This window comes from Manis pentadactyla, chromosome 6, assembly GCF_030020395.1.
Source record: "Manis pentadactyla isolate mManPen7 chromosome 6, mManPen7.hap1, whole genome shotgun sequence".
In the NCBI taxonomy this organism is placed as follows: Eukaryota; Metazoa; Chordata; class Mammalia; order Pholidota; family Manidae; genus Manis; species Manis pentadactyla.
The window spans coordinates 25459480-25481572 of NC_080024.1; the positions used below are offsets into that span (position 1 = coordinate 25459480).

At 35.4% G+C, this 22093-nt stretch overlaps 1 protein-coding gene across 20 annotated transcripts in view; it reads right to left on the reverse strand.

Moving 5' to 3' along the window:
- The window catches only part of MAP2 (microtubule associated protein 2), a 283777-nt gene that overhangs the window by 206089 nt on the left and 55595 nt on the right, over positions 1-22093 (reverse strand). For all 20 annotated transcript variants that reach the window (XM_057503615.1, XM_057503613.1, XM_057503612.1 and 17 more), the window contains exon 2: positions 10833-10882. The gene's annotated coding sequence lies outside the window, so the exon portion shown is untranslated. The remainder of the gene's footprint in view (positions 1-10832; positions 10883-22093) is intronic.

The following is a 22093-nucleotide window of genomic DNA, read 5'->3' on the forward strand; positions in this document are numbered from 1 at the left end:
CCCAACATATGAAGAATAGAGGAGGAGGAACAAGAAGGGAGAGAAGAAAAGAATCTCCAGACAGTGTATATAACAGCTCAATAAGCGAGCTAAGTTAGGCAGTAAGATACTAAAGAGGCTAACCTTGAACCTTTGGTAACCACGAATTTAAAGCCTGCAATGGCAATAAGTACATATCTTTCAATAGTCACCCTAAATGTTAATGGACTGAATGCACCAAACAAAAGACACAGAGTAATAGAATGGATAAACAAGCAAGACCCATCTATATGCTGCTTACAAGAAACTCACCTCAAACCCAAAGACATGTACAGACTAAAAGTCAAGGGATGGAAAAACATAATTCAAGCAAAAAACAGCGAGAAGAAAGCAGGGGTTGCAGTACTAATATCAGACAAACTAGACTTCAAAACATAGAAAGTAACAAGAGATAAAGAAGGACACTACATAATGATAAAGGGCTCAGTCCAAAAAGAGGATATAACCATTCTACATATATATGCACCGAACACAGGAACACCAGCATATGTGAAACAAATACTAACAGAACTAAAGGGGGAAATAGACTGCAATGCATTCATTCTAGGAGACTTCAACACACCACTCACTCCAAAGGATAGATCCACTGGGCAGAAATTAAGTAAGGACATGGAAGCACTGAACAACACAGTAGAGCAGATGGACCTAATAGACATCTACAGAACTCTACATCCAAAAGCTACAGGATACACATTCTTCTCAAGTGCACATGGAACATTCTCCAGAATAGACCACATACAAGGCCACAAAAAGAGCCTCAGTAAATTCCAAAAGATTGAAATCCTACCAACCAACTTTTCAGACCACAAAGGCATAAAACTAGAAATAAACTGTACAAAAAAAGCAAAAAGGCTCACAAACACATGGAGGCTTAACAACACGCTCCTAAATAATCAATGGATCAATGACCAAATCAAAATGGAGATCCAGCAATATATGGAAACAAACAACAACAACACTAAGCCCCAACTTCTGTGGGACACAGCAAAAGCAGTCTTAAAAGGAAAGCATATAGCAATCCAAGCATATTTAAAAAAGGAAGAACAATCCCAAATGAATGGTCAAATGTCACAATTATCGAAAATGGGAAAAGAAGAACAAATGAGGCCTAATGTCAGCAGAAGGAGGGACATAATAAAGATCAGAGAAGAAATAAATAAAATTGAGAAGAATAAAACAATAGCAAAAATCAATGAAACCAAGAGCTGGTTCTTCGAGAAAATAAACAAAATAGATAAGCCTCTATGCAGACTTATTAAGAAGAAAAGAGAGTCAACACAAATCAACAGTATCAGAAACGAGAAAGGAAAAATCACGACGGACCCCACAGAAATACAAAGAATTATTAGAGAATACTATGAAAACCTATATGCTAACAAGCTGGGAAACCTAGGAGAAATGGAGAACTTCCTAGACAAATACAATCTTCCAAGACAGACCCAGAAAGAAACAGAAAATCTAAACAGACCAATTACCAGCAACGAAATTGAAGCGGTAATCAAAAAACTACCAAAGAACAAAACCCCCGGGCCAGATGGATTTACCTCGGAATTTTATCAGACATACAGGGAAGACATAATACCCATTCTCCTTAAAGTTTTCCAAAAAATAGAGGAGGAGGAGATACTCCCAAACTCATTCTATGAAGCTAACATCACCCAAATACCAAAACCAGGCAAAGACCCCACCAAAAAAGAAAACTACAGACCAATATCCCTGATGAACGTAGATGCAAAAATACTCAAGAAAATATTAGCAAACCGAATTCAAAAATACATCAAAGGGATCATACACCATCACCAAGTGGGATTCATCCCAGGGATGCAAGGATGGTACAACATTCGAAAGTCCATCAACATCATCCACCACATCAACAAAAAGAAAGACAAAAACCACATGATCATCTCCATAGATGCTGAAAAAGCATTTCACAAAGTTCAACATCCATTCATGATAAAAACTCTCAGCAAAATGGGTATAGAGGGCAAGTACCTCAACACAATAAAGGCCATCTATGATAAACCCACAGCCAACATTATATTGAACAGCAAGAAGCTGAAAGCAGTTCCTTTGAGATCGGGAACAAGACAGGGATGCCCACTCTCCCCACTGTTATTTAACATAGTACTGGAGGTCCTAGCCACGGCAATCAGACAAAGCAAAAAAGTACAAGGAATCCAGATTGGTAAAGAAGAAGTTAAACTGTCACTATTTGCAGATGACATGATACTGTACATAAAAAACCCTAAAGACTCCACCCCAAAACTACTAGAACTGATATCGGAATACAGCAAAGTTGCAGGATACAAAATCAACACACAGAAATCTGTGGCTTTCCTATATACTAACAATGAACCAACAGAAAGAGAAATCAGGAAAACAACTCCATTCACAATAGCATCAAAAAGAAGAAAATACCTAGGAATAAACCTAACCAAAGAAGTGAAAGACTTATACTCTGAAAACTACAAGTCACTCTTAAGAGAAATTAAAAGGGACACTAACAGATGGAAACTCATCCCATGCTCGTGGCTAGGAAGAATTAATATCATCAAAATGGCCATCCTGCCCAAAGCAATATACAGATTTGATGCAATCCCTATGAAACTACCAGCAACATTCTTCAATGAACTGGAACAAATAATTCAAAAATTCATATGGAAACACCAAAGACCCCGAATAGCCAAAGCAATCCTGAGAAAGAAGAATAAAGTAGGGGGGATCTCACTCCCCAACTTCAAGCTCAACTATAAAGCCATAGTAATCAAGACAATTTGGTACTGGCACAAGAACAGAGCCACAGACCAATGGAACAGACTAGAGAATCCAGACATTAACCCAGACATATATGGTCAATTAATATTTGATAAAGGAGCCATGGACATACAATGGGGAAATGACAGTCTCTTCAACAGGTGGTGCTGGCAAAACTGGACAGCTACATGTAGGAGAATGAAACTGGACCATTGTCTAACCCCATATACAAAAGTAAACTCAAAATGGATCAACGACCTGAATGTAAGTCATGAAACCATTAAACTCTTGGAAAAAAACATAGGCAAAAACCTCTTAGACATAAACATGAGTGATCTCTTCTTGAACATATCTCCCCGGGCAAGGAAAACAACAGCAAAAATGAACAAGTGGGACTATATTAAGCTGAAAAGCTTCTGTACAGCAAAAGACACCATCAATAGAACAAAAAGGAACCTTACAGTATGGGAGAATATATTTGATAATGACAGATCTAATAAAGGCTTGACGTCCAGAATATATAAAGAGCTCACACGCCTCAACAAACAAAAAACAAATAACCCAATTAAAAAATGGGCAGAGTAACTGAACAGACAGTTCTCCAAAACAGAAATACAGATGGCCAACAGACACATGAAAAGATGCTCCACATCACTAATTATCAGAGAAATGCAAATTAAAACTACAATGAGGTATCACCTCACACCAGTAAGGATGGCTGCCATCCAAAAGACAAACAATAACAAATGTTGACGAGGCTGTGGAGAAAGGGGAACCCTCCTACACTGCTGGTGGGAATGTAAACTAGTTCAACCATTGTGGAAAGCAGTATGGAGGTACATCAAAGTGCTCAAAACAGACTTACCATTTGACCCAGGAATTGCACTCCTAGGAATTTACCCTAAGAATGCAGCAATCAAGTATGAGAAAGATCAGTGCACCCCTATGTTTATCGCAGCACTATTTACAATAGCCAAGAATTGGAAGCAACCTAAATGTCCATCGATAGATGAATGGATAAAGAAGATGTGGTACATATACACAATGGAATACTACTCAGCCATAAGAAAAGGGCAAATCCTACCATTTGCAGCAACATGGATGGAGCTGGAGGATATTATGCTCAGTGAAACAAGCCAAGTGGAGAAAGAGAAATACCAAATGATTTCACTCATCTGTGGAATATAAGTACAAAGGAAAAACTGAAGGAACAAAACAGCAGCAGAATCACAGAACTCAAGAATGGACTAACAGGTACCAAAGGGAAAGGGACTGGGGAGGATGGGTGGGTAGGGAGGGATAAAGGGGGGGGGAGAAGAAGGGGGGTATTAAGATTAGCATGCATGGGGGCGTGGGAGAAAGGGGGGGCTGTACAACACAGAGAAGGCAAGTAATGATTCTACAACATTTTGCTATGCTGATGGACAGTGACTGTAAAGGGGTTTATAGGGGTGACCTGGTATAGGGGAGAGCCTAGTAAACATAATATTCGTCATCTAACTGTAGATTAATGACACCAAAAAAAAAAAAAGGCAGTGCCTGTGTGGTGACCTCCAGTGAGTTCTACACAAGGGTGTAAAGGGCATATAAAAGTGTAGGCAAAGGGCCTGTTTGTGTTTATAAGGAGGATCAAAGCCTAATTTGGCTACCCCGAAAATCAACTAAGATACGATATGAAAAAGAACTTCCAACATCAGCACTCTCGGGAAGACTCATGCCAGAAACTGATCTTCAAAAACCCCCAATAAAGATCCACGCACTGCTACAGCTGTAGATGCACTCATCCCACCAGTTCCTGGACTTGCCATGGGAATGAAGGAGATATCTAAGCTGGCCTGTGCATACAGTAAAACAACAAATTTGACTGGATCTATACTGTTGGAACTCAACCAAGAATTAGGAGAAGTGCAAATTTTAGCGCTCCAAAATCTTACAACTACAGACTATTTACTGTTAAAAGAACATATGGGATGTGAACAGTCCCCAGGAATGGGTTGTTTTAATTTGTCTGATTTCTCTCAGACTGTTCAAGTTCAGTTGGACAATATCCACCATATCATAGATAAGTTTTCACAAATGCCTAAGGTGCCTAACTGGTTTTCTTGGTTTCACTGGAGATGGATGGTAATTACAGGTATGCTTTGGTTATGTAACTATACTCCTATTATGTTAATGTGTGTGCGCAATTTAATTAGTAGTTTAAAACCTACACATGCTGAAGTTACTCTACAAGAAGATATGTCAAAGAAATAATCAATCTTCCCATGTTTTCTTATGCCTACTACTTCTATAGCTTTTCTTCTTCCTTCCTAATTACAACCCTTAAATAGAATTCGTGCCTCATATCAAATTTACCGAGTATCATAATTCTTCCAAGTGGTAAAGATGCCTTAAGACGAATGCTGGGCATAGAAGCCATAGGGCATAAATATGCAAAGAAGTAAAAAGCTAACCTTTTCAAACAATAAGGCTTCTCTCTCACTTACCAACTTTACATTTCCCTGTATGGCCCCGGAAGATGACTGGTTAGCCAGAGACGGGTAAGATTCCTCAAGGGAGGAACAACCTAAGACAGGCACAGTCGCAGGGGGGCCATCAGGTGAGAAATTGGGGATCAACAGAGGTGAGGCTTAGAACCTCATCCCCCCTGTTTTGAGAGAAATCTTCTGCATACTTGGATGTTTTATTGCCCTTGTCTAGCTTGGATTAACACATAGTCTACAGGCACACACCTGATCATCTACATTTGCTCTCTTACAACACTCAACTATGTTTTCTACCTTTATCTTTTATCTACCTACCACTTCAGCATTTTATTAAAAATAATAATAATAAAGAGAGAAATGTGGTATCCACATATAAATCAAGTATAAAAATCAAATGAGTATTCATATTTGGACTGACTTTATAGTTCATAATGCATGAGCAAAACCAAAAGTTTCTGTGATGACTGCCCTTGTACTGTTCACCATGTAACTTATTCACTATGTAAGAATTTGTTCTCCATGTAAGAACTTGTTCATTATGCTTCAGAAGATTGGAGACGGACGAAAATTAGGCTTGGGGTGGATTAATGATTGTGCATTGAGCATTGACTCCCCTATACAGAATTTTTTTGTTGTTAACAACCATTTGATCAATAAATATGAGAGATGCCCTCACAAAAGAAAAAAAAAAAGTACACACTTCCAATTGTAAAATAAATAAGTAACCTGGATGTAATGTATAGCATAAGGAATATAGTCAAAATATTGTAACAACTTGGTATGGTGATAGCTGGTACCTAGAATTATCATGTATGTAAATGTTGAATCACTGTGTTGTACACCTGAAACTAATGTAATACTGTGTGTCAACTACCCTTCAATAAAAAATAATTATCTACAAAAAAAAAACAAAAAAAAAACATTAGCTTCACTTATCAGTTTTATTAGGGAATTATATGGTAATTGTGTGCTTTATAACACATAGCCAATTAAAAATATTAATAATGGCCAAAAAAAAAAGTATCTTTAATAAAAGATATAATACCACTCTGCAAAACACAGATTACTTTCAATTTAAAATACATCACTTAATATATATATTTTTATCACATCACTTTTGGCTTCTTTCATTTTTACATTTTATTTTATGATAATCATTTAAAGATCTTCATTAGTGTTACTCTCTGTCTTTAGACAAGTACCAGAATTTATTTCTCACGTAAAACCTAGAAAAAGAAAAGGCTTTTGATAGGAATTGTTTCTAGACAATTGAGATCCTTTCTACTTAAGATTCATAACTATACATTATCTCATTTAATCTTTAAGTGAAGTATGTTAATTTTGTACTCATTTACAGATAAGATGATAAAATCAGAGAGCTTGACTACAGGCAGCCCAGCAGTATGAAAGCACAGAAGATAATCAGAACTCACGGCAGAGAGACAGGCTAGAATTAGGAAGGAGGCCCAGGTCCCAGTTGAAATAATGAGATATTGAAAATCATCTGAATGTCCAACAATGAGTAAATCACAAAAAATATCATGGAATGTCTATAGGATAACATATTGTACAGTCATTAAAATCACATTTTCAAGTAACCAAAAGCTACAAGAAACAAAGTTTAACTTCAATTTTGTGAAAACAAAGCAAGACAAAAATTGGAGGGAAATACACCAAAATATTGCTTACAGTGTTAATAATTAAGAGAAAAAATATATCAGAAAAATCAATGCACATTTTTTTAAAAGGGAAAAAGTATGATGTAAAATATTTTAAGAATCAGAATCAAGTTTGACTTTCTAGTTTTTGTATTTCACTATGACTCTCTCTGGTCATTATTTTAGGGAATTAAAAAAATTTTCCTATCTAAATTCAGTAATAATGCATTTCACAGAATCTAAGATACAATCCATTTTAAGATACACTTCACATGCCACCAAGAAAGAAAAAATGCCTGCCAATTTAACCATGGCATTTTTTTATTTTACATTGTTTAGTGTGAAAAAAATGTGCATCTTAGAATTGATGAAATACTGCAGAAACATTTTATTTTTTAACTTATTGAGCTATAATTTGTATACATTGTTACTTTCAGATATACAATGTGATTTGAAATTTGTATATTTTGAGAAAGATCCCCACAATAACGTCTGTCACCATAGTTCCAGATTCTTCTTTTTGTGATGAGAACTTTTAAGATCTAATCTTAACAGCTTCCAATTATGCAATACATTATTAATAACTGTCACCATGTTGAATATTACACCTCATTACTTACTTATTTTAAAAATTAAAGTTGCACCTTTTGCTTCCCTTTGCCCATTTTGCCCAATGCTGCTGGAACCGTTTTGTTCTCTTTACTCTCTATATATCTGAGATAATGGGTTATCTTGTTTTTTAGATTCCACATACAAGTGAGATCATATAGGATTTGTTTTTCTGTCTTATCTCACTTAGTATAATACCCTCGTGGTCCATCCATGTTGTCACAAATGGCAAGATTTCATTCTTTTTAATGGCAGAATAATATATCTGTGTGTGTGTATACACATATATTCATATATACTACATCTTCTTTATCCATTCACCTGTCAATGGATACTTAGGTTGTTTCCATATTTTGGTAATTGTAAATAAATCTTTAACATGAGGTGCATATATCTTTTCAAGTGAGTGTTTCCATTTACCTCAGATAAATACCCCAAAATGGAATTGCTGGATTATATGGTAGTTCTATTTTTAATATTTTCAGGAACCTCTCTCTGTATGGTTTTCCATAGTGGCTATACAAATTTTCATACCAATTTACCTCAGATAAATACCCCAAAATGGAATTCCCTATCAAGGATAGGAAAGTACAGTTTTTTTATACCAATTAACCTCAGATAAATACTCCAAAACGGAATTGCTGGATTATTTGGTAGTTCTATTTTTAATATTTTCAGGAACCTCTCTCTATACGGTTTTCCATAGTGGCTATACCAATTTTCAATTCTACCAACAGTGCACAAGGATTGCCTTTTCTCCACATCCTTGTCAACACTTATTATACCTTGTGTTATGTACTTGTCTTTTTGATAACAGCCACTCTAACAGGTGTGAGGTGGCATCTCATTGTGGTTTTGATTTTCATTTCCCTGATGATTGAGGGATGTTGACCATTTCCTATACCCATTGGCCATGTCTGTATGTCTTCTTTGTAAAAATGTCTTTTCAGATCCTCTGCCCACTTTTTAATCAGATTGGTTTTTTGCCACTGAATTGCATGAGTTCTTTATTTATTTTGAATATTAACTCTTACAAGATACATGGCTTGTGAATATTTTATTCCATTCAATAAGCTGCCTTTTCATTTCATTGATGGTTTCCTTTGTTGTGCATTAGTGCAAGGATATTTCTGATACCCCATTTTATATTTTGTTTTTATCTAGCAACACTAGTTATTTTCTCAGCTAATAATATTATTAAACAATACAGTTTTCTTTGAGGGAAACCCTTTTATCCTGAAGCAAAAGAAGTTTAGCTCTAATTGAGAAAAGAATGGCGAATTTTGTCATATATCTTATTTTATGTTGAGACACTGGCTATTTCTGATGAATTAATATATTTTTTAAAAGCCTTGCTATATCTAGCTGCTTTTCCAAAATGTGATTTATGTAACCATTAAATTTAACTTATCTTTTCATTCTCAATTGGAAGGAAATGTAATACCAATTGTGCTTAAACACACATTTCAACTGGGAAGACCTGGCAATATGAAAGGTTTAAATATATATACATTTTTATGTACACTTTATATATTTCAATTGATATATTTATTTTGGAATATTTAAGTCACCCTTTCACAGTTAGACTAAACACACTTAAATTATGTCCACTCTCCCACAAAAGAAACTCTCCATATGGAAGCTGGGTGGATGATCAGATTAAGAAGTTTTTGAGTACTATGCTTACAGTTATTTTTTAAAACAAAATCTTTCATTTCTTTTCTTTTTACATATTTCTTCTTTTTTTCCCTTCTGAAAAGTGGCTAAAAGGATAAGATTACAAGTTATTATGTGGAGCATAAAAACCATAAGACAAAAACCTAAAGAAGACAATAGAAAATTTACTTTTAATTATAACAAAAAATTAACATTTCAAAATTAACCCTGAGCACTGAAAATATTACTGATTTAAAGATTTATACTTTGCAAAAAATCACATTCTACTTATAATTTCTCCTTGACAAATGGTTAGGGGCTGGCACAAAAAGAAAGAGTAGCAAGAAAATGCACAAAGTCTTACAAGATATTCGACATTTAAATGTGTGCAAATTTACATCGAATATATGGAAGAGTGACTATAAAGAATATGAGGAGTGAATATAAAAGGAAGCCAGGCTGAGTGACTTTAATAAATACAACTCTAATCTATATGAACACTTAATAAAATAATAGTTATAAATAGAGACTTTCAACCCTAATTTGTGTAGACATCTTACTTTTTTCCTTATTAAGTTGCTAATTATCAGTAGGGCATGACTTCAATATATTCTGTTTGCTATTGACCACACAGATAGGAAAGTACAGTTCACACATGAAAAGGAGGAAAAATATCAGTTGTGTGTGTGTGTGTGTGTGTGTGTGTGTGTGTGTGTGTATGCGCGCGCGCTCCTGTGAGGTACTGGAGGTGGAAGAGCGAGGTCAGAATTGAGGCCAGAGAAGGTACACATTTACTGTGTGCCTGCTTTGTGTAAGACGCTGCAGTGTGAAGGGTAAATATGGGCTCTGAAAGCTAAACTCCTGATTAATGTAAGCATAAAGGAAAAGCAAGTGCTTTTCTTTCTGTTAATTATTAATCAAAAGCATGTACAAAATATTTAGCAACACTGGGCATTTTGCTCTTTTATGAGCAACAAAAGCCCTCATTTCATTTGGGAGTTAGCTTATTTTGTTTTAAAACCTGAATATGTGTTCTAGAGAAGAAAATAGGATAAATGAAATTCCAAGCTATTGATGTGAATGCCCTCCAAAGCTCCACTGTTACTTTAAATTCAGTGAAGCTGGTTCTGAGTCCCGTTAACAAGAAAACAGAACAAAAGGAAGGCCATCTTAAAACCTCTGCTAAATAACTGAAATTTGCAATTGATAAGCAATTTTTCAACCTTACCACCTTAGGAAATGTGGCTATCAAAAGTGTTTTCCTGAAAATTCAGAAAGCTGACCATTCTTTAAAACGTTCTTCAGCTTTAGAAAGAAAGTCATTCTTTTGATATGAGTATTTATTAAATGAATTAATTAGAAATGAATATTTTTATTTACTCAAAAGTCAGCTACTAAGGTGAAATAAATGAAACTCTAGATGATCAGTAAAATCATACTATGAAAACAAAAACACTGCTCAGCAAAACATGTTTAAAAGTGTCACAAGTCTGAACCGTATCCATTTCCCATGAAGTTTCAGCTTTCTCCCACACTCTGCAAGTGTCTCACCTAGCTATCCAAAGCCCTAATAAGATGCCTCTATTTTATTTCACGGTTTATTCATAATCAATGTAAACACACCACCAACCTTAACTCCAGACAGCAGTCACAAGATACCTTGGATCAGATCAATAAAATCTGAAAGATAAACAGAAAAACATCCCATAAATTAAATCAATTGAATGACTCAGTCTTTTATTTTATAAAGGAGGAAGATGAAGTTAAGCCACTCCGTCCTCGCACCATTAAATTTACTGGCTGACGGCATATCCATTAACAATAAGAAGGGTCATTAGTTATAAAACTTTAAACTAAAAATTCTTTTCTAGATTTCACTTAAAAATACATACTAGCTGTCCAAATTAAATTCTCTGGATTTCATTTTAAAACATGTTACATATCCAAATTAAGTGCTATTTTTTATTTTCAGCAGTTTCTATTTACTTAAAGTAGAACAATTCTTATGCTTATATTGTAAAACATTACCCCCCGCCCAATTTTTTAGAACAAATGCTCTACTCAATGTACTACCATTTCTTATTAAAGATGTTTAATTGAAAATAAGGAAACTGACACATTTTGGATCCTTAACCAGATTTAACATCCACAGTCTATAGATTTTTAGTCCAACATCAACAATCTGTTTAAAGGCAACAAAAGTCAAATAAGATAATGGCAACCTATCAATCTTCACATTGCTTTTTTACACCTAAGCCTTGTTACTAAATTAGTTAGAAGCACATTGTCAAATGGAAATGCCGAAAGAAGGTAAACTAAGGACAAAAGCAAGCCCAAACTTCTGTGCCAAAAGTCAGGCTGTCTTTTGGACAGTTAGTAATAAAATAACTTTAAAATGACATAAAATGGGATTCTTGACTGCTTCAGGGAGCATCTATGCTAAATTTCCAATTGTGCATAAAATTGTAACATTTCCAGAATATGTCTGAACCTGAAAGTTTAAGGGAGGGGCTGGCTTGCTTGCTGGCTTCTTCAGGAGCAGAGAGAGATGGCCCTGGGCTGCAGTTTGTAAGCAATAAATGGGTTTTAAACTTCATTTCTCCCTTTGACTGATTTCGGATTTTAGAGGTATTTTGCCCTGTGATTTCCTCTCCCCAGACTTACACCAATTAAAAAAACAAGTCAGTTTCTATAAGTATATTTGTTAGTTAACTGATTTTAAGTTAGAATATGTTCCACATGGTATTATTTAAAATGTTTCATTATTACATGCTGAGGTCAAGTTCAAAAGCTAAATCAACTTTAATGGTAATTATTTGATGAAAAGTATAGTCATCAAATATATGACTAAAATAATAGTCACATTCCAGTGAGATGATGTTAACTAGCATGATTATAGTAATCATTTCACTATGTATATGAAGTTATCATGTTGTACACCTTAAATATATACGGTTTTTATTTTAAAAGTATATAAAGGAAACACTAATAAACACAAAACAAATATGATTGGAAATGAAATTGTTGATTTTCCATCTTGAAGAGCAGGTGCTTAAAAAAAGTGAACTTTATCATAAAAGAGTGAAATGATAGGTGAATAAATTTGCAGAGATTTAGAAAAAAGGACTTGAGGGCATTTTAAGGGACTTCCAAGATCAGTAGATTAATTATGTCTACTTCTACTTGAAACAACTGACTTTATTTTATTTTGATACAAATATTATTCTTTTGCTATAATGCCAACAGTTCCCAAACTGTGTCATGGTACCCTAGGGCATCACAGAGAATTCACATAACATCCATCAGGCACCACACAAACTACTAGCTTGAAGTAGTTCACAGTTTTTCAATATTAGATTATACTATGTTTCTTTCAAGGATGCCATCCCTAGCTTTGCAAAATTGGGTGTTTGATAATGTTTGTGACTTAAAAGCAAATACTGAATGGAAACCAAATGTGGAATAAGAAATTAGGATGACAATACCCAATTTGACTCCCAGGTTTGAGGGCTGAGTTGTACCCAACAGGCACACACATCTTACCAGCAAATAATTGTGGGTTTCTAAGTATAAAATGCAAAGATTTTTTAAATGTTTTTTTAAAGCCCACCAAGTTGTTAAGCATAAATACTTACTATGCTAATTAAATGGAACTGTGAAATGTTTCTTTTGGTCTGGGGGCAGCATGTAAAAAATTGTGCAGATACTCAGAATGCCATAAATTGAGGAAGTTTGAGTCACTCTTAACTAAGCATAGTTTTCTTTTGTTTCATTTTTGCTCCACAAATTTAAAGAAAAGAGAAAGTAGGAGAGTGTTTAAAAAAAAAAAGAATAGTAAAGGAGAGAGAAGGAAAAGGAGAAGAAAAGTATTTTCTGAAGTACAAGGAAAAATACCAGGAGGGTGGGAAGGACAGTGGTTAACACACTGAGGTCTGTGTGTACACATGCATGTACATGTTGAGTATGCTTAGCCCAAGAGGTGGTTAAAACAGTAAACATGAATACTAGGGGATGAGAGACCAAGGAGTAGGGGCACATTGCATTTATGTACATTTAAACCATGTTGATTATTTGGCATCATTCCCTAGGAAAAAGTGGTTCCCTACTGCCTGGAGCCCAGGAAAAACTACACAGAACTTCAAATGTGTTTGTGTGCAATTTTAAGCCTCAATTTACCATTTGACCACTTATTGTAAGAGCTATTTGTCAAATAGGATAAACATCCTGATATCTTCCATACTATTTTAAATAGATTGGATTTTATCATTTTTCCATATACTTTCAAATATATACTTTCACAGTAAAAACAAAATGATACTTGTGGAAATCTTTCAAAAGTTAGGCTTTCAGATACATGCAGCCTGTCTGCTTTACGTGTTCCATAACGTGACTGGGGAGACATTCCGACTTGCCTCCACGACTGCCCACCTCAACCCAGCATCACCTCCAAAAAGCTCTAGTCTTTTTTCTTTCCAGTATAGCATGGGTCAAATACACACTTTAAAATATTAATGCTATCTTGGCAACGCAAAACTTGCATTTGAATCTGTAGGCTTAGCAAGGTGTTGAGCACACAGAATACCGACAAATATTTGTTAAAAGAATGAAGGTGCTTAGTGTTATACTTTGCTGATGCTTTGTCAAATTTCAAGAAATTGCTGAAAATTCCCCTTTTGGCAGAAATTTAAAAAAAAATTCCTTGCCCACCTGACTTGCATCAAAAATATTTAATGAAAACAAAGTTCTGGGAGAGAAGTTGTTCATTGTTGACCTGGTGGACTCAATCACTCCTGGGGTTTTTACTGGCTTGCTTTTATCTTTAGGGAAGCACTACTGTTTGCAGCACCAAGAACAGCTGCTTTGTAAATAACTCCCTGGACCTTTCTTTTTTCTCCCACCCAACCCATTTACTGAGCAAATAGGCACAGAATACTAAAGATTTATGTTGCCCTAAGGCTCAATCCTCACTGTGAACATCTGCCATTTCAAACACACAGGTCAAGACTTTTTGTGTAGTATTTCGCTAAACAATGCCGTAAGAATAACTCAAATGAAATTCTTTTCAATAGGATTCAGCATCTGCTTCCAGGGAGCTTAACTCATCAGCATATTAAAAGCTGCACTTCTCTATCCTGTAAGTCTCCTTTTCTATACCAAAAAGGTAGGGGAAATGTCAGAAAATAATCTTGAGAGTTAACTGCTAAAGCTTTTTTTTCTCTTTTTATCCAGTGAGAACTGATCTCATGCCTACATATTATAAATTATATTGTGATGATGAGATCAAATTATAAACCCTGTAACAAGCTAAAATATGCCTGTTTATACCTCACAAGAAATAAAAATAGAAAAGAGCAGACATATTTTGGCTATCAGATTATGAAGGTCAATTGTCAACTGAAAAGCCACCTTTCACACTTTCTGTGCTTCTCCCTTCTTAAAGTTACACTTGACTCTCAAATTTACAGGCACTGTTACTGCTTGAGTAGTACAGAAATTACTGATTAAGTTTTGATTTACAGATACAAATGAAGAGAATACTGCAGTTGCAAGACAATTAAAAATTCTTTTTTTAAAAACAATTGAAGTGCCTTCTAATTGTTTAAAATTCCTGCATTTTAAAAATACAGAGATTTAAAAAATACCACTCTAGTATTTCAAGTATCCAAAGGTCTTTGCCATCAAAGAGCCGACTTAGAATCTAGTGGGATAGGAGTGGTTATGAAAAGCCAGAAGACAAAGGCACACAGCAGAATATGCCCGCTGTCGCAGACAAATGCCAGCAAAGGGCTACGGGAGATCAAAGAAGGAAAAAGAATGCAATCCTCTTACACAGATACGGATTCAATGAAGAGATGCATTTGAGTTGGGCTTGAAGGAGGTAAAGAATGTTGATGAGTGGAGATGGAATAGGAAGACCAACTCAGACAATGGACTCAGCAGATATAGTAATGAAGAAGCAAAGCCCAGGAGCTGTTTCAATAAATACCTGCAGTCCGACCTGACTGAAATGTAACACACAAGAGCAATAATGGGTGAAAGGGTACGCTGTCTGGATAGGGAATAATGACCTTAAATGGCAAACTGAGGCAGCTATAAAATTCAATATATTTAATTTTGTATGCTGAAGTGAACCAATGGAGGTCTTAAATTCAAGAATGGTATAATTAGGAAACTTAATCTGGCAACACTGTACTGACTGCATCAGAGATGAGGAGAGATTAAAGAAAAATAGACTATTTAGGTGGCTCCTTTAGAAGTCTGTGAATGGTGATGAAGAGTCAACCCAGGTAGAAACACTGTGTCAGTCCAAAGGAGGAAGAATTACTGCACAGTAAGGACACACAGGCAAGTGTCTTAGCTCAGACTGCCATCCATAAAATACCACAGAAGGGGTGACAAACAACAAAAATGTATTTTTTTTCCCACAATTCTGAAGGCTGGAAGTCTAAGATCAAGTGTCAGCTTGATCAAGTTGTGGTAAGAGCCCTTTTCCTGGCTTGTAGACCCATGTTCTCGCATGACCACTGTCAAATTAGGGCCCCACCTTTATGACCTTAGTCAATACTTACTACCTCCGAAAAGCCTCATCTCTGAATGCACTCATATTGGAGGTTAGGGCTTCAACATATGAATTTTTCAAGGACATAATTCAGTCCAAAAGAGTGTATATAAACTATGAGACTTAGGGCTTAGTTGGATATGAAGGACATGGGACAGCAAAAGGAACCAAGAGAATTCTGTGGAACGGAGACCATCAAACTCCCAGGAAGATAATGCAAGTCTTAGAAATAGCGAAGGCTGAAGACAGATCACTTTGCTGAGCTAGAGTAGAGATGAAAGGCTTTTTTAGACACGTTAAGTTTGAGTTTCTGGTAGGATAATCAAGGGAAGCTACTTACCAGACAACCAACCTTTTCATGGAGTGAATGATTTTATGTGCAATAAAGAAGAGTGAAATCTTACTTAAAATTAAAACCAAAATAAAAGGAATGAAAATTGTGGTGATATAATTAAGCTAAAACATACATGGAATCAGAAGTTTATATATGTGTTCTGTATCACAGAATTAGGTTGTCTAGCCAGCCCACATCGTTGTATAGTTAAGCACACTTTGCCTTGATAGACAGGTATAATATTAATAGAGTGCTGGCTGTGTTTAAGTCCATCTTGTTCTTAATTAGTACCATATCTTGCCTGCTCAGACAGTGGGCTGCTCTGGATCAGTGACCCAGTAAATCCATGCTTGTATCTCAAGCACTTAGTGTGGCACATGGCCTAAAGTCAGGGATCTATAAAGTCAGTACAATGAGTCACTCCCTGGGAAAAGAGGCTGAGTCATGGGCACTCTGACTAATTTCATCTCTTGACTTTGTATTATTCATATAAAAAACATTACAGGAAGCTGAGCACTAGGTATAGCTCTTAATGGAATGTTCTGTACTCTGACATGTTTGCTGTAGCTGCTATAACAATGGATGGAAGTAAAGGTTAAGGCTAAAGAGGACAAGTGACATGCTGGGACACTGTATCTAATTCACTTGTCTACCATCATAGCACAGAAACAAAAATGAGTAGGTGATGCAGCAGCTAGAAATTATAAGAAGAACTCACTTAAAGTGAAGAACACTCAAATGACTCAGTCATGGAATTTGTTTTTTGAAAACTATTGTACTATTTCTAATACAAAAACAGTAACAATAGGAAATGATCATTAAGTGTTTAAAATAACCTAAGTATTGGACAAAGTATGTCACATGCATTATTGACTTAATCCTCACAAGACCAAATACAGCAGGTTACTAGTATTATTCCTAGGAGGAAAGTTGGCTTATAAAAATTAAATATCCAGTACCTATGGTTAAAATTTATAATTAACTGATATTGCACAAATGCCATTTATTAAGGCAAAGAAATAACAGAAGTAATAAGGTGAAATACATATATATATTTAAGTATATGGCCTGCATATATTTATTTATAAATATATATATTTTTAAATCTTTTGTTTTTAAATTAGGACACTGACGGTTTTTCCTAACTATGCGATTCTTGAAGGAATTCTGGCATATTCAAATGCAGGCAGAAACAATGAGGGTTAGCATGCTTTGGAAAAACTGTTTTAAAAATGACATATTTAAGAAATATACAGAGTCCAGTCTCCTATAGTTAAGTTTTTTCAGATGGACAAAAATTTTGGAAGATGGCAGTATTTATTTTTTAAGAAACTTTTTGCTGACACCACCTCAAAGTTCTATGACAAAAAGATGTCAAGGTCCTTTCCTTTTTTCTTCTTTGTGCTTTTTGTTTTATCAATGTTAGGCATGTCAATAGTTCGAGAAGTCAACCTTTTCAAGGGCTGTGATGGAACACAGCAATAAGAAGTGCAAGTTACTTGAGAGCTAAAATGTATGTGAATAATGCTGTACTGACTTTGCTAACGAGGTAGCACAGTTAAACAATGATGGAATCTGCAAAAGCCGATAAGCTTCTTCTTTTGCAGTATGAAAACCTATCTGTTCACTCAAGCCATTCGTCTTTAAAATCCAAGGTCTCCTTTGAAATGGTTTTATAGTAAAGTGAATGGATTATTAATTATTTGTTCAAAATCTTTAATGGGGCACCTTCTCATTAATACTTAAATTGATAACAGATTTGAGAAGATGTGGGGCACTCATCCAGCTGGCAGCATGTTTCTTGTGTCTAACATCAGGACGTTTCTTTTTTTTTTTATTATTGTTTTTCCATTTATTTTTAAAATGCAAATTACACTAGTTAAGTAAAAAAAAAAATCAGTTAAAAATACATTTAGAATTAACAAATACAAAAAAAAAGACATATCAGGATTGTAACTCTTGCCTTCTGAATATTAGGGTTATAATAAAAGTTCAGCCTAGAAAAATAGCATTCTTCACCGGATTTTGAGGAGGATACAGCTGTACAACTTAGATGTTTTTTCCAGATATAATCACACTACTGTGCTCACTGCTCCCAAAAAAAGACCTGTTCACTGATTACTTTTTAGTAGTCAACAACTGTTTTTGAAAATATTGGCGGTGATGATAGTAGTGATTAGGTGGTAACTTGGCTGCAACTTAAAGCAGGAATATGAGGGCTTATTCTCCACACTTAAAGTCTTTATCTATATACATGTCCTATAAGATGGAATCTCATCACAGCATAAGATGTTTCTTAACTTTAATATCACAACCTAGATTTTCTCCAATTTGGAAAGTATACATTCTCCTAGGTCTACCAAAAGATCACTTTTGTCATCTCAGTAAACCCGAAATTTCAAAGGAATGCACAACTATAGGCAATCCTTAAACAATAAAGTAAATCTGTTCCCCAAAGTTCTCATTTTCTGAAAACTCTAGTAAGGCACTAACAAGCCAAACTGGAACATTCCACATATTCTGGACCTACTTCTCTGAGTCAGAGGTGTCTCCTGGGTGAATCCAGGTGTACTTAACTCCTACATATGTTGTTGTTATAATTCATTTCAACCACAATTTAATACAAAATGATACATGCCCAAAAGAGGTATAAAAGGATTGCTTTTAGAATAATTTATTATAAAGAACATGCCAATCATTTTAATACTGTCATTGCATTGCATGTTACATACAAGGGACCAAAAAAGAGGCCAGCATTTGTACATAACAGCGGGAAATCCTATATCTGGAACTAATGTAGCTGCAGCAAAAGTTAAGGTTTCCTAAAAGTCTAAAAGCATTAATGAAGGAAACAGATCTACTGTTACCACATGTTAAATATTAAGTACCTTCTCAGACTCCTGCCCGACCTTACCTGAACTAATCAAGGGCAAAAGCTTTAATTTTCCCCAAGTAGCACTGAACTAAAACACATTATAGTGGAATGAAAATGGCTTAAAGTAACTGTACATTTTTTCCCTATAATTTGCATAGAGGCAGTCCTATACTTATAATTTTCTTAACCATTTATTTAAAACTGTAAGGAAAATATTACAAATGGTAGTGAAGTTCCTAATCTATTTATCATTAGCATAACTGAAGTAATGCTGCATAGCTAAACAATGTTTATGACCTGAAGGTAACCCAAGACATAGCTTCATCATTCTACTGTAAGAATGTTTTCCCAAGTAAATGGGGTATAATTGGGCATTAGTTATTCACCCTTTTAACTAATGATTTTTGAATAATTGCTTCCTGGCAGGCACTTTTCTAGGGACTGGGAGATAATGGTAACCAGTAAGTTAGTAACAAGGTTCCTGCCCCTCTGGAGCTTGCATTCCTCTACTGGAACACAAATACACAAAACAGTGATGTCTACTATGAAGAAAATAAAGTAAGGTAAGGTATGAGTGAATGAAAGGTGGTTAGGAACTTTTTCCATATCCAATTTCAGCAGCAAAAAGTAGGAGCTGAAATGACATTTACCACAACAAGAAAGCTAGACCCTCACCTGCTGCCCTTTCAGAGGGGAACATTTCAACGAGCAGATCCCTGACTTACAACTGTCCTTAAGTTAGAAAATGCCAATGTAACACATTCATGTAAATTCTGAAAGTGCACCAAAAGTGCCATTTGGGAACGACTGTGGGTTTTTGCAGCAGTATTGGTGCCAACACTAAAACTAACATCTTTTATCTATAGGATTTTTAGGTTCTACCACATACATCATCTTGCTTAATCCTGTGAATGAAGATACCTCTGTTGACCTAGATTCAGTTGGCTCTGATCAGACATTGTACCTGCTTCCCAAAGAACTGTTATCTCTAGTAATGGGCTATCCTCTAATTGTTAGCTTGCCAAAATGTCAAATGTCATGCCAGAAAAAAAATAATCAAGACAAAGGAAAACAAATGACCTGATTTTGATAACCTCTAGCAATGAAATATATCCAAATAATAGCGTGTGCTTCAATTACAAACGACATACTAATAAAAACGTTATGGAGGAGGGGTTCAATAACTCATTCATAAAGAATCAACTTTTCTTGCTTGGTCCAGGCACAAAATTATGTACAACACACTACTGATACAAATTCCTGTTAATATATATCTCGAACCACTTAGCTGAGGGGGAAATAAGCTCTGATGGCAGTCAGGCAACACTGAAATGTTGTCCCCATGTGACTCATATGAAGGTGGCCAGCGCGAGCCTGCACAGCAGGGCACCTTGTCACATCCTTCGTGGAGCTCTCAGCACTTGACGGACCCAGTGCCACTGGACAGTAACTATATACTCTTTAGCAGTAGAGAAAGTCAACAGGCCGCTCCCTGTGTGTAATGAGGAACCCAACTGACAACTTCTGTTGAGTGTGTGCCATGGGTCCCAGTCATGCCGCACAATTGCTGCTGTGTTTCCATCTGCCAGCTTCAGTGTGCTTTTGGGAAACACAGCTAGATTTAAGTTCTTTCACAAGACTTTTTTTAACCGCAGCTTGTAGTTGACAAGGGATATTTAAATAATTGAGGAGGTATTATTTTCTAGCCAGTCCCAAATCAAGAAGGCCAAGTTGTTAAAAAGGCAAAGTGAAAACACAAAATAAGTATTTCCTGGTCTGAGTAATTTATTCTCAGACCAACTTATTGAGAAAAATAAGATTCAGTGTAACTACATCAAAGAAACTACTTTGCCTTCTTGGTCATGAGTGTAAACTGACCACACGCCACTAAACATCACTGCTTTAAGAAGGCAGCCTGTGCTCCTACTATTCTCAGGGGAAGTGATTTTGCTATTTTAACAGTCAACACAAATGGCTCCTGCAAGAGTTAAACTCATTTTTTCTCCATAAGCAAATGATTTTTTTTTATATCATTCTTAGAAAGATGAGAGTGTGTAAAGGCCCTTACCCATATATTTGAACAAATGAATCAAGCTTGAGGAGATTAAAGGAATGTCCTAAAGTCTTCTAAGTTATCAGGAACACAGTGAGGTCCAGCACCAAGTTTCCTGATGGGATGATAACTAGGTAAAGCTAAGGGAAGTGGCAGAAAATGCTGATCAGTCTTCTGGAAGGGCTATAAGGCCTCTGTGAAAATCTCTCCCAGCTGTCACCCACCTTTCCAGGCCCCATGCATTCTATTTAATCTCCCCCATCATAAAAGGATGGATGAAAGTAAATGATGTGTGATCCATTAAGGCAAAGCACGCTGATGTGACTTGGGAGTTTTCCTAAAGATTTCTAAAAACTCTGGCATTACTGTAAGGCAAATTGAACAGTGAATTACTAAACATATTGGCCTCAAATTTCAAAATGCGTTTTTTCTTCTACATAAACAGGGACCATAATAGGGCAGACAGTACCAACAAAATAAAATAAGTAACTTCAAGAACAACTTCTTCTCAACAAATGGTAAATGTACCATTGAATCTTGGAATAAGTACCACACATTAAAACAAGATACACCTTTAAATGCTGGGATTTTTCTCTTCTAGATTTATCTCATTTTTCTGTATTACTGTTTTCTTTTAATGAACATGCACTATATTCAGTAATAGAAAATGGAATAAACAAAAGAAATTTTTATAAAAGTTTTTCTGTGGTCACTTTGTAACTTTGTAACATAACTTTCTGCTTCTGTTTCTAAATTCTAAAATGAAGATATTAAAATCTGCTCCTACTTAGTTAATAGGGCAATTATAGCAATAATGAGATATCAATGTTAGGAATAACAAGATAATTACCATCTGTTTAAGGTGGTAATATTTCCATAAAAACAGACTATTATTCTGTTAAGGTAGACAGTTCATTTTATCAGACCACTGTCATGTACTATAAATTTTATTACTCCAAACAACTTTTAATCTTATAGAAACAACACAAATTCAAGGTAGCTGGTGTATGGAGAAAGTATAGGCTATTTGTTTGAATCCTATGATTTTTTTTTTAACCAGTTAGTTCTTA